This window comes from Geotrypetes seraphini, chromosome 3 (assembly GCF_902459505.1).
Source record: "Geotrypetes seraphini chromosome 3, aGeoSer1.1, whole genome shotgun sequence".
Lineage (NCBI taxonomy): Eukaryota > Metazoa > Chordata > Amphibia > Gymnophiona > Dermophiidae > Geotrypetes > Geotrypetes seraphini.
This window is the reverse complement of record NC_047086.1, coordinates 127,256,048-127,267,973: the sequence shown is the minus strand read 5'-3', so window position 1 is coordinate 127,267,973 and position 11,926 is coordinate 127,256,048.

The following is an 11,926-nucleotide window of genomic DNA, read 5'->3' as shown; positions in this document are numbered from 1 at the left end:
CTTGAGCCGTTCTCAGCTGCCTATGAACAACTTGGCAGGGGGGCGTTTGGTTCTGGCAAATGAACTCCCACATGTGCTACGATAGTATTAATTTTGAACGGTAGGTGGCAGCAAACCATTGTCCCCTTTCCTTTCCCCCCTCCCCCTTCCCCTCCGCCAAGGAAAAGCAGGCGTCTACTTTGCAATATACTTAACGTGACCATTTATTTTTTTCATCAAAAGGGGACATCTATTAATTGTCAGTCCCGCCAATCCCACCCTAGCCCCACCCCCAATCCCGCCCCCAATTTCCTCCATTCATTTTTCATGTACACATATCTTATTAATTCATAATGGTAACCATAAAATTTTAAAAAACTACAAAGCACACTATAGGCAGAGAAAATGTTAATTATCATTTATATTTGGGGGGGTTTTCAAAGATGTCAAGGCAAATGACTTTCAAATATGCAATGTCACCTCAGTAACTAAAGAAAAATAGACAAATATAGTGCAAAATATAGACAGCAGATATAAATTCTCAAAACTGACACGTTTTGATCACTAAATTAAAAATAAAATCATTTTTCCTACCTTTGTTGTCTTGTGATTTCATGAGTCTCTGGTTGTGTTTCCTTCTGTCTGTGTATCCTTTCTTTTGTTTCTTTCTTTCTGCACTCAGGCCCAACAATTTGTCCCTTTCTATTCCCTCCCTCCTTCCTTCCATGTCCTTAGTGCCCCCAGAGCCTCCTTCCCATTCCTTAGTGCCCCCAGTGCCTCCATCCTGTGTCCTTAGTGCCCCCAGTGCCTCCGTCCTGTGTCCTTAGTGCCCCTTCCTATGTCTTTAGTGCCCCCAGAGCCTCCTTCCCATTCCTTAGTGCCCCCAGTGCCTCCATCCTGTGTCCTTAGTGCCCCCAGTGCCTCCGTCCTGTGTCCTTAGTGCCCCTTCCTATGTCTTTAGTGCCCCCAGTGCCTCCTTCCCATGTCTTTAGTGCCCCCAGTGCCTCCATCCCATGTCCTTAGTGCCCCTTCCTGTCCTTAGTGCCCCCAGTACTTCCTTCCCATGTCTTTAGTGCCCCTAGTGCCTCCTTCCCAAGTCCTTAGTGCCCCTTCCCATGTCTTTAGTGCCCCCAGTGCCTCCTTCCTATGTCCCTCTCACTGCCTTCCACACTTTGTCTCACCCCCACCCCCCAAGCCAGCCTGCCTGCCTGCCTGTCTACCTCTCTCCCTCCCTGGCCAAAGCCAGCCTGCTTGCCTGCCTACCTATCTCCTTCCCTCCCTGCCGCAAAAAAAAGAAGCCTCCCCATCTTTCCCCCTGTCTGCTGCTCTTACTGCCCTGCCGCTACAGCTGCTAAACCCGACAGGAAGTCTTTTTTCTGACGTCAATTTTGACGTCGGAGAGGATGTTCTTGGCCAGCCAGGCAGGGCAGTAAGAGCAGCAGACAGGGGGAAAGATGGGAAGGCTTTTTTTGCGGCAGGGAGGGACAGGAAATGATCGCCTGTCCCATTGTCCCCGAGCACAGCTTCGGGACGCTGTCCCTGAAAACAGGACATTTCGGCGTCCCGAAGCTGTCTGTGGGGACAACGGGACAGGAGGTCTGAAAACGGGACATATGGTCACCTTAAATATACTCCAGTCTAAAGGCATTCAAGTGCCAAAACAAAGGGTTCAGTAATGCAAAAAGCTCAGGTTAACATATCCATGACTTAAGAACAACTGAAACGGACATGCAATGTTCGTTTTGAAATATCTAATACAAATGTCATCTAGTTAATGCTGGTTCTTAATATTTACTTAATCATGACTTAGAAGAGCTAATAAAATTAGATTACTGCATGTCATTATTTCTCGTATTGAAAATAATCACATTTTATATATTATGTATACATTTGAAATGTTTAAATTAAATGGTAGACAAAAATAGTATGAATTTTGTTACCTTTGTTTTTCTGTTCTTGCTTTTATTCTGATATTACATTTGTATTCTCCCTCAGCAAAGCATCCCTTACCAGAGTACATAGTCACCCAGAGTTGATCATGCTGTATCTCAGACCCACAACAAACATAAAATCATTTCAGATAATGCTGTTCCAAAATTACTGTATTTTTCGCTCCATAAGATGCACCCTAGATTTAGAGTAGGAAAACAAGAAAAAAAACATTCTAAACCAAATTGTGTACTAACATATACCAGGCTCTGCATCCAGCCCCCCTCACTCCCTGCTAGGCTCTACACCCAATCCCACACTCATTGCCAGGCTCTGCACCCTATCCCCCCTCCCCTAATTGTAATGCAATTTTTTCCTTTCATTATTCATATACACACAGCAGATATAAATTCTCAAAACTGACACCCTTCGATCACTAAATTAAAAATAAAATAATTTTTCTACCTTTGTTGTCTGGTGATTAATTAGTTTCTGATTGGACTTCCTTCTGATTGTGCATCCAACATTTCTTTCACAATCCAGCCCCATCCCCTTTGGGTCCAGATCTCTATCTCTTTTCCCTCTGCTTAACCCTCCCCAGATCCAGCGTCAGTCTCCTTTGTACCTACCACCACCTTTGTTCCAGGTCTCCCTCTCTCTCCCTCCTCTATTATGATCTTGCATCTCTCTGTTCTTCCTTAGGGTCTCTCCCCCTCTGCCTCTTCTGTCTGCACCACCCTTAGTCCAGCATCTGCCTCCTGTCTTTCCCCTTTGGTCCAGGCCTCTCTCCCTCTCTGTCTTTCTTCTGCTTACCAAACTCTCTATCCCCCCCTCCATGTCCAATATTTGTTTTCCTTTCTTCCAGGTCTTTCTCTGCTTCTCTCTCTCTCTCTCCTTCCTTCCTCCCTCCCTCCCTGGTCCAGAATCTTTCCACCTCTCTGCAGTCTCTCTCTCTTTCCTCTATACACCCCCAAGTCCAGCATCCGCCCCCTCTCTTCTGCCTCCCCTTTGTTTCAGGTTTCTCCCTCTCTCTGTCTTCCTTCTGCTAACATTTGGAGTCCTTCCCTCTCTACCCCCTCTAGTCCAGCATCTGCCTTGTCTTCAAGTCTGTTTCCCGCCCCTCCTCAAGGTCCTTTTCTGTCTCCCCCCACCCCCGGTGTCCAGATCCAGCGTCCCGCCGGGGCCCTCACGATGGGCAGGGCCTTACCTTCACTGCTTCCTATGAGGTCATTGTCTCCGGCTCCCAGATGGTGCTGGGTTGAGCTGGGATGGGTGGCAGAAGCCCTCACAGTGCAGGACTGCAGCTTCTGCTCGAGTCCAAATGCATGCTCCAGAGTTGGCAGGCTCTCATTGCCTCCCCAGCAGTTGCTCTTTCTTGCTACCTGGGGCAGGAGATCAGGGGAGACACAGCTCTCCTTTTCCGTCGAGAGGTCGTTTTCCGCGTTGTGACCGCCGCTGAGCTAATTACGGCAGCCTCTGAAGCACATTTCCTCTACCGTGGTTCCGCTCCTTCTCTGACGTCAGGGGCAGGACCGCGGCAGAGGCAACGTGCTTCGGAGGCCAATGGCAGTCTGCTAGGTTCTCTGTAGGCTGCCGTAATTAGCTCAGCGGCAGTCATAGCGCGGAAGACGACTTCTTGCTGGGAGCGGGAAGCAGCTTGGAGGTAAGGCCTCGCCCGTCGCGAGCCTAATTAGCTTTAAAGGGGAGAATCCAGAGGACGCTGTGAGGGAAGCCAAGAAGACAGCCGGGCGCTTACCGACGCTAAGGAGAGCCGTATTGGGCACGGGCTTTAAAAAGGTACGACGGGGTAGGGGTGAGGTGTTTAAAAAAAGGTATATTCGCTGCATAAGACGCACCGACATTTCCGCCCACTTTTGGGTGGAAAAAAGTGTCTTATGGAGCGAAAACTATGGGTAAACAGTTTATTTGGGATACTTGATACTGTGACAAACCCAGCACCAGCACTAGTCCAGTCCCTGATAGGATCGGATGCAGAAGAGCAGACCAGATTGATTCTGGCACTCACCTTGAGGCTGACCTCCCTTGCCCCCATAACCAAGGAGATAATGAACTGGAACAGAGACAGGCAGATTGGCAACAGCAGCCTCCTGGCTTTAGAGCAGCTAGAGAAGCCACGAGGAAGGTAGCTGCAGTAGAAAAACCTAGGCAGAGAAAAACTGCTGTAGAGCCAAAACCCATCCCCCGCTACAGGCTGAAGGGGATTGGCTCTGATCTGTTTAAAAGCAGGCTGAGTCAAGCAGGAGGAGGAGCGAGTGACCAGGGCGAGTCACTCCCACAGCTCAAGGCAGGTGAAGAGCTGTGGAACAGAGCAGGAGAGGAAAACGTGCTGGATTATCCCATGCAGGATTTGGAGGAAATCCTGCCTACTTCAAACTACCAGGTTCTAGATCATGTGGAAGGCATGGAGATAGAACTGGCTGGCCCCATGTTAGAAAGCCAGACGGAAGGTATGGAAGTTGCATGAAAGAATGCAGCAACTGAGAAACCATTAGTGGTTTGTGTTTCTTTCTTTCTTTTGCTGATGTTTGGTTTGTTTCTGCTGTGCAAACTATGCCTGCAGAAGTTAAGATATGTTTGAACTTTATAAGTATTTTGAGAGTAAGAATAATACTTGCTTCAAACTGAGGAATGGATTTAAAAGCAAGTTTATGAACCTGAAGCTCAAACTGACATAGTTAAGTTTGGTTTTTGGAACTTTAGAAATCCTGCTGTGACTCCCGTTCTTGAAGCTAATTAGATTATCTGTCTCAGCTGTGTGATTTTGCCTGCATGTGTGAGCTGAGAGAAAAGCTGAACTGTTACCAGAGTTTGCTGTGGCTATGTTTGCCTAAGGAGTTTTGATTTATTTTGAATTTGCAGTAAAGCTTTATTTTTGCAAATCTACTATTTTTGTTGAATGACCTGCAAAAGTGATGTTTGTTTTCTGTTGCATACTTTTGACCTGTGGGTCAGAATAAACAACTTATTCTTTCCTAAAGAACTTGTTTTGGCTGGTGATATGGTGAAACCTTTTTACTTACCTTGCATCTCTTAGGCCCAGGCAATTGCCCAGGGCCACCTGAAAAAGTCCTGAAGGTACCCCTGGTTGGAGGGGACACGCCAGAATCCCTGTGTTTATCACCCGGCAGCCCTACTCTGCGGAGGGTTGGTGACAATACGGATGAACTATTTGGCAAACAATACATTTATACGTGGTGCAATCTATTACAGAAAATCTAAAATTCATGAAGTCCATAAAGTAATCTCTGGGAATACACACACACTGGGAATTTCTTCATCAATCCCTCCCATGCACATACCCATCCTTGGATTTCCATATATTGATACGTATGCAGTTTGATGCAGACTCTCTTTCCTAAGGAACCTTCTTCCTGAACCCACTAGACTCTACCAGTTTTACTAATTTGGAAGTTCTCTTTTATTTCAACAATTAAATCACATCGTCTTCTGACTTCAGCTATTAAATCTATGCTTAAATCAGTGAAAACAAAGAGTTTGGAACCAACATCGCTTTTCTTATCACCTCTGGTCCTCTTATTCTCCATATTAGGTCTGGCTTTAAGGCAGTGTGAGCCATAAGAGCCAGTTCTGTGGGTGGCCAGTTCCAGGTAGGGAGAAGGAAGGGTGTTACTGACAAATTTCCATTCAGCATCTCCCCTCTCTCATCTTCCATCAATATTTCCCTCTTCTTTGTATCTCTTCCCTTCCATACATCTGCCCCCTCCCTCCTCCTCCCCTTCCATCCAGCATTTGTTTTCACTTCTTCTGTTCCATCATCTCCCTCTCTGTACCCCATCCCCAACATCTGTCCTCTCCCCCGTTCTATCTAGAATCCATCTTTCCACTTTTAAACAAAATCTGCCCCGTCTCTCCCCACACCCCAAATCCTTTCCACCAGCTTCTACCCCCTCTTTCTCCACACCCCATTTCTACCAGTATGTACAGACCCACATTCATCAGCATCTGCCTCCTCTTCCCCACACCCCACATTCACTAGAGTCTGCCCCCTATGAGTCGTGGCGCGTGGCTAGCGTGCTCGTTATGGGACGATATTGAGGTCAGAAGCATGATAGTGCAGTATTTTTGTAGCGCCAGTTTTTCATATGATTCTGGGTAATTCTAGTTAGAAAAAATTCTGTGTTAGTTAAGGACCACGCCCAAATAGAAGCGTACGGAAAAACAGGTGAATAAAACATTTAAATATAATGTAGCTAAGGCCAGAGAAAAACACACTAAAGATTAATATAAGGAAAAGAATGGTGTTTTTTGTGTACTTTGCTGTTGAAGCTAAATCATGGTGGAAATCATGATTACATGGAGGTTCTTTTGTATGTACTATAACTGTCCTGTCTTAGGCCAGCATCTTGTGCCAGTGAATAGTTTCTGTTCTTTGTTCAGCTTCCCGCCTTTAGCCTCGTGGTTCTAATTGAAAACAGATGTGCTCAGGCTAGTTAGAAAAAAGCATATTAGATTCCATATTCCAAACTGAGATATAAAATGTATGAAGTATGAATGGCCAAGATATGAATGAAATTATGAATGTTTGGGGCCCATGGATGTAATATGTGATGATATGATTGTGGAAATATAAATGGTTTATGTTTATAAGCAGAAACATTAAGAAAAAATCTTAAGCATAACATCTGGAAGTGATTAGAGTCAGTCTCAAGAATAGGGAGAAGGGGGGGCATTGGAAGCCCACGCTTCAGGAAGAGGAGAGGGGGATTTAACCCCCCCTTTTTCTCCTGAGTAAGATTTCTGTGTAAGGCTGTGCAATTTGAATCTGTCAGCTTAGGAGTTTTTTTCCTTTAAGGCTCAGAACTTGTCAGCATGGAAGGACTGAGAATTTACCATGTTAATAATTGTGAATTCTTTTGAATGTTAATGTTAATTCAGAAATCATCTGAAACTTTGACTAACTTTTAAACATGGAGGAATGTTTCTTTGTCTAAACTTTAAGACCACCCAGAGAAATGTTATTGGTCGTCAAACTTGATGATGTCACTAAACCAAAAGTTATATAATAGACTGTAATGAGATAGAAAAACGAGACCATTGTGAGAAGGCCAGTCTTTGGCCACGATGATGATCTCCCATGAGCGCAACGTAAGCAATTATGCTATTCTTTTGATCTAATAATGGGAAAATAGAACCAATAATTCAATAAATCCTGGTTATAATTTTAAAACCTTGCGCTGGTGTCATTTTTCATGTAGAATTATTTTCAAACCTGAAGCTTTCACAAATGGCGTCAATGCCCCATGCTCACCTAGCAACCCCATCGCTGCTGCTGCTTTCCTGAAGCAGCAGAGGCAAACTGACTGCAGGACCTTCTCATACATATCCACGGCTGCCGGATCTGTCCCGGAAGAAGAAGTGACGTCAGAGAGGGAGGGCCGGCAGCCGCAGGTATGTATGGAAAGGTCCCGCAGCCAGTCTGTTTCAGTTTGCCATTTCTGCTACTTTAGAAAAGCTATTTTATAAAATACAAAACCAAAAAGCAGATCAGTCCAAATAATAACAGTGGGCCATTGATATTAATAAATCAGAGTTCTTGTTATTTGGACTGATTTACTTCTTTTATTTGGACTGATCTGCCTTTTGGTTTTGTATTTGATTTGTGGCAGATCCTTGCCTCTTACTTACAGTATGTTGTCATTTTATTTTAGAATGTGCCATATGGCTCGTAAATAGTGGTATTTATATGTATCTAGAAACATAGAAAGGTGACGGCAGAAAAGGGCTACAGCCCATCAAGTCTGCCCACTCTACTGACCCACCCCATTAAGTCTGAGTGTTGCTCGACCCACATAGGGATCCCATGTGGATGTCCCATTTATTCTTAAAGTCGAGCACGCTTGTGGCCTTGATTACCTGCACCGGAAGTTTGTTCCAGTGATCTACCACTCTGTCTATGAAGAAATACTTCCTGGTGTCACCACTAAATTTCCCTCCTCTGAGTTTGAGCGGGTGCCCCCTTGTGACTGAGGGTCCCTTGGGAAGGAATATATCGTTTCCACCTCGACACGACCTGTGACGTACTTAAAGTCTCAATCATGTCCCCCTTTCTCTGCGCTCCTCTAGAGAGTAGAGCTGCAATTTGCCCAGTCTTCTCTCATATGAGAGACCCTTGAGTCCGGAGACCTTCCTAGTGGCCATTCGCTGGACCGACTCAGCTCGAAGCACATCTTTACGGTAATGTGGCCTCCAGAATTGCACACAGTACTCCAGATGAGGCCTCACCATGGTTCTATACAGTGGCATTATGACTTCAGGTTTGCGGCTGACGAAGCTTCTATTGATACATCCCATCATTTGCCTTGCCTTGGATGAGGCCTTCTCCACTTGTTTGGCAGCCTTTATGTCTGCACTGATGATCACTCCCAAGTCCCGTTCTTCTGAAGTCCTAGCTAGTGTTTCTCCATTCAGGGTGTATGTTCTGCATGGATTTCTGCTGCCGAGATGCATGACCTTACACTTCTTAGCGTTGAAGCCCAGCTGCCATGTCGAGGACCAGTTTTCCAACTTGATCAGATCCTGCGTCATACCATCCGTGAGATTGCTTCCACCCACTATATTACACAGTTTGGCGTCGTATTGTATATCTAGCCCTGTCTTCCTGCCTCAAGCTCACCACACAGGCTCCGACCAGCTCTTTATGGGGTTGGATTCACCCTACAACCAGGGCTCACACAAAAAGATATATTTTCCACTTGCAGACACTCATATTCTCGCCAAGCTTGGGCGTAGGATGGGGCTGGATAACTCTGGTAGGCCAGAGGAGATGTAATCCCAGGGCTCAGTCACCATGCTTGAGCCAGGCACTGCTCTTACACTAAAGAAACAGCCAAGAACAAACTAGAACTCTTTTATTGCTGTTGATTTAAGTACAGAACTATTCTTTAGATGTATTAGCAATCAGCAGGTATAAAGGCATATCATAACAGTCCAAGCCACAATGGCTTTAACCCCTTTCTTCTCTTGATACTATACTGGGAGTAACTATAGTCTATAGAATCGTGCATAGGTACTGGTATTACATGTGCAACTTCAAATTAATGCCAATTAATGCAAATAATTGATTGTTAGCACTCAATTAGTAGTTATTGGCTCATTAACTAATTTAGTTGTGCATTCAACTCCCAATCATATGCAAATTTGAGGTGCCCTTTATAGAATCTGGGAGATAATTTTTTTGGATTCCCCAAATCAGGCACAGAATACATTCCCTTTGAATTTCTGCATCCTCTGGTATTTACATTTGTAAATTGTAAGATTGTAAAATGAGAGATTAGGTTCTTAGCTGGATACTCTTCTTTCTGTTAATCATACACAGGAATCTGTACCTTAGGTGTTATACATCTATAGTCATAAACTGTTGCTGAAGGGTATCAATCACATCTTTCAGCTCCTCCTCCTTCACCAGTGGAATATAGTGCCCTCTTCAGTTTGTACCAAAGCAATCGATCTCCACTGAAACCGTGGAGGGGCATGGGAAATTTCCCCAGAGATATCATACATTTCTGTTCTGTCCTTTAACTAGCACTAACATATAAGGAGCCCTGAAGCTCAATAAACCCATTACTTAGGAATTTCTTACTACTACTACTATTAATTATTTCTATAGCACTACCAGACGTACGCAGCGCTGAACAGAGTCACTAAGAAGAAGAAAAAAGTCTCTTCTTGAAAGAGCTTACAATCTAAACAGCCAAGACAGACAAACAGGATGTCATGGATACAGTTAAGGGGAATGGTTAATCAGTTGACTGGGTTGGAGGGCACCCCACACCACAATCTATCTAATCCATCTTGCATCAATCCATGCAGTTCCAGAGAACACATACTGTATCGAGGAAGTTTTTGAAGTATAACAAAATGAACTGAATGGATTGATGCAAGATGGATTTGATGGATTGTGGTTGTGGGTTAATTTTTGTAATTTTTGTTTTTTCTGTTTTTTATTTTTTTGAAGTGAATGGTGAGCAGAAAGCACTTTTGGACTTAAAGCAGCGCCCAGAACTTAACGACTGTTCCAGCAGAGATAATTACTCCTCCTCTCTTATTTCTTTATTGTTCTCTAGCTATTATATTTATTGGTAGGGATGGAGGAGTGTGATGATGTATTCAAGCCTGAGCTGGTAGAGTCCTGTGTTCATATACCTTAAAGTTCGTATTGGCTTTCACTGAGCACTACTAATAATTTAAAAGTATTTATTGATCTTAAAATATTAGAAATTCTCTTTTTTGAAGAAGTACTAAATATAAATACATAAAACCCAGTTCCAGTTTCAGCTGTTTACTCTTCAAGTTGATAGTTTGGAAATGCTGCCACACTAGGCGAGAGCCATACTATTGTGAAAATGTAGGGAAAGATAAGTTTATGAAAAAAAATGATCACATACTGGATGGCATTAGTGAAGCCTACTACAAATCTTCATGTGTAAATAGTGGCATTTACACATTCATATGTATGTGTCTGGAATATGGCTCTTGTAAAGTTGCTGGTATTTATATATGAAAGTAATAAAAATCTGCACTTCCATGTATAATCGCTGGAACTTGTGGAATTACTGATTGATGACTCTTTTTTTCTGCATGTGTAGATTCTTGAAATCAATGCTTCTGCATGTGCCAGCAAATACACAAATATGTGCGCTCATACATATTTTACAAAATGCTCTGCATTCAGTGGAGCCTTTCTTGTAAAATATTGGGGGAATTGTGAACCTCTTGACCTGGACATCTCAATTCCTACCTTAACGTACAATGGGATTTTCACAGAAGTTATTGTCTGAATATTATTCTGTATATCACTACTAACTACCTATTACTCCATCACTTACTGCAGTGGTCTTCATTAATTTTAAAGTTGGAGCCACTATAGATGATGAGCTGAAGGAGAGCTGCCAAATATCTACCCATGTGTGACCACACCACTGCTGACTAAAGTGCGCAATAATGACATCCATTCCTACCAGACCATCTTCAAACTTCATTGGGGGGGGGGGGGGGTGTATCCTCAAGGTTGTGAGCATTTAGAAATGCATTTTCTTTTGTCTACTGTCTTATCCATCACTCATTACTCTGGCAGAATTCTGTGCAGTGCAGAACTTTCCGTTTTGCCCCATTCCCGCCCCCTCCTACCCCATGCAAGTCTGGCCTTTCTCTCTCCGACCGACTCCCCCCAACCCCGTGAGATCAGATAAACCTGCAGGCGTCCCAAGGAAGCGCTGTGAATGGACTGCTTGTGGCCAGCCCCGCTAGGGCCTTCCCTCTGCCAGATCACTTCCTATAAATAGATGATTCGGCAGAAGGAAGGCCCTGGCAGGGCTGGCTGCAAGCAGCTAGTTCACAGTGCTGCCTCTGCCGGTTGGCTGTCGCTACTGCTGCTGCTACTCTGGAAGGCCCCCCTTGCACTGAAGAACACTGACCTACTACAAAAATGCTAGGAATGAGAATACAACAACAATCATTGTCCAAACAATAAAAGGTATTGGAAGAATTCAAGAATTACAAAATGGAATTACTTTATTGGTAAGGTTCAAGCAGTACAAAATTACATTGACTACAAAATAATCAGGAACTTTAAATGTATTCCACAGTATTAAAGGTCACATAATCAGTATACAATGTACAACATAAGACAGTTTTTGACTCACCATTCCTTTCATGTAACTCTTTTCTTTTTGCCTGATAATTCTGTAACAGGGTGCTAGAATTCTCTTAATTCCTGAATAAAATCCCATAAAGGAAGCAAAAAGCATTTGTAAATTTTCAAGCAATATTTTTCTTTCTCCCATCTATTTATTGGAAGAAGAATGATTTAATGCTTTTCTCCCAGGCACCCCTTTATTTGCATCCAGTTACACCAAATGGATTAGCAAAGACAAGTACATTTATTCATTTTTTTGACATGAGATTAATCATACCTTCTATACTGTAACCAGTACCATATTACAGGAAGAGAATTCATCAGTTTTATAATCCACATGGG